Raw genomic sequence first — 2750 nt, 5'->3', positions numbered from 1 at the left:
TCCTTCTGTCCTCCCTAGTCATTGTCCAGCTCTCTGATGCATAACAAGTGATTGCAAAGACCATGGTCTGTATCAGGCGCACCTTCGTCTCCAAAGAGACTCTGTTGCTCTTGAATACTTTAGAGAGGTCCCTAACAGCAGACTTTCCCATCGCAATACGGTTTTTGATTTCCTGGCTGCTAGTGCCAAGAGTGTTGACTGTGGAGCCGACCAGACTGAAGCTGTGAACAATCTTGATGTGTATATTTAAATAGTTGTATTAACAAGACATGCAAATGAATAATATCTTATCACTCTCAAAATTGCATTTCAGGATAGATCTTTAAATGCTCTTTTTGCTAATGAATGTCACACCATTCTTTACCAGTTTATGATTTCCAGATTGCAGATCATGTGATTATCTGATTAAAAATGATCATAACTGTCTGAGCTCACTAATACCTAAGATGTCAATGTTTAGGTTTTTCATTTAATTTTTTACTTTGACAACTTCTAATTTTTCTAGAATCATACTTTTTTACATTTTATGTTCTAATTATTATTGGATGTTTGCAACTATTTATTCTCATTTTTAGTCTTGTCACACCAGCATATGAAAATCCTTCACTGATTAAAACTTGACCCCATCAACATCATTAGGGTAATCTCTACTTTGAGGACACATCTTTTCCCCAGTCAAGATGAAAGCCTTCCAACATGAGTGGCTCATTTTCTGGCACTATACCTGACACTATCCTTCTATTTTCCATAAGATTTTTTTAAGTAGATGGTCAGTCCTGCTACTTATGTCCTGGTCTGGAAGCTCCACTGAAATCTATCCACTATGTAAGACTTTATTGATATTTGAAATACTGGTGCCATAGCTTGCAGTAACATACAAACCACTACAGTAAAGCAAACTGACAGACAAGTGGTAGAATTCAAGCCATAGTAATTTCCCTTGCTTCATATTTGGCAAACAATACTGACTATCCCATTGACTACTAAAAAACAAGCAATTCTGTCTTAGAGAAAATTCAACAAGGTAAAGAATACTTAGAGTCAAGGATGGGATATTATCAGGAAATGCCAGTTCTAAGGGCAAAAGTTCAGCAAAAGAGAGGATCACAATGGTCTAATGCCATTATACATGAGGGTGTCATGACCTGGACTCTTATCTATTCCTGAGGATATACTTTTGCATATATGTGATAACACAATGAAAGGACCACATATTAGAATTTTTCACATCCTTCCAGTAATGCAGAATTTTCATATACAGTAAGAGAGCTAGGGCAACTTAGTGGTAAGAAGTTACGCTGTCAATGCAAAGGCAGGGAATTTAAATCCAGCAGCTACTCTGCAGGAGAAAGAGAGAATCTTATCCAATGCCATTTACAAACTCTGAAAAGCTGCAAGAGGGTCAGCTATGAGTCAGTTTTTACTTTACTGCACCTAACAAGAGCAACATATAAAAGAAGATATACTGTTTCAACTAAAGTTATTTTTGTTTAATTCTTGGCAATACTACCTTCATTTTATATGAATAGTCTTAAAACTTGATTGTCAGCAAGTCTCACAAAGTTTATGTGTCTAAGTTCATAAGAATGTATTTATACACCACCCCAGGTAGGTCGTTAATCATACAATGTGAACAAGTTCTCTTCTATTTAGTGAGTTAATCATTCTGAAGGATGAGAGTCTTCATGAAGAATTAATGTGTTTAAGTGAGTGTCTGTACACATTTCAGAATAGCCTGTAGGGTCTTTTTTCCCTCTAGATACTTAACACTTAAATAGAATGTTCTAAAATGAGAAGAAACAGCTGCAAAAATCTATTAATAATCAGAACATGAAAGTATGAAGTGTAAAAGTAGGAAAGTAAAAAAAATTGTTACAAATAAAATGGAATGCATAAGGATCAATATCTTAAATATTAGTAAGCTGAAATGGAATGATAGTGAATATTTTTAATTGGATAGTCATATGATCTACTATGCTGTGAGTAGCAAACTGAAGAATAGTACTATATTTGTCATCAAGAAAGACCATTTCAAGATCTATTCTGAAGTATATCCACAATAGCTATCCACAATAGCATAATATTTATGTCCCTTCAAGGAAGATCAACTAATAGAACTATTATTCAAAATTATAAATAACTACTAACACCAAAATAACATAATTGAAGATTTTTACCAACTTATTCAATATGAAATTGAACTGGCTTGCAATAAAAATGCATTGATGCTGACTGGTGATTGGAATGTTAAAGTTGATAGTAGGAAAACAAGGCCTTATTGATAGAAATAACAGTGATAATCACATGAGAGAATATTACAAGACCAGTGACTGGCATGACATTTTTATGCAACAACAATCATTTCAGATTGTAACAAATTATGGAAAACACAGCAAATATTGAAAATTTCAGAACACTTAATTCTGCTCATGAGAAACTGTATAAAGATCAAGGATTAGTATTTCAAACACAAAGTAATATTGCATGGTTTAAAATTAGAAAAGGTGTACATAAGGGCTGTATCCAGACTTATTCAATCTATATGCAAGAATCTTGACTATGTGAAGAAGAAGGTTTTCATGAAATCTTTTCTACATTCTTAGAAATTTAACACTTTAGAAGTGTGGCGTCAGGATTGATGGAAGATCTATTAACAATCTGCGTTATGCAGATGACACAACCCTGCTTGCTGAAACTGAGGAGGACCTCATGCACTTGCATGGGTCAAGGGCTGCAGCCTTCAGTATGGA

The sequence above is a fragment of the Elephantulus edwardii genome, unplaced genomic scaffold, assembly GCF_000299155.1.
Source record: "Elephantulus edwardii isolate Elephantulus edwardi_28Jun2011 unplaced genomic scaffold, EleEdw1.0 scaffold00358, whole genome shotgun sequence".
Taxonomy (NCBI): domain Eukaryota; kingdom Metazoa; phylum Chordata; class Mammalia; order Macroscelidea; family Macroscelididae; genus Elephantulus; species Elephantulus edwardii.
The sequence above is the reverse complement of the archived record's forward strand: the minus strand, read 5'-3'. Positions refer to the sequence as shown.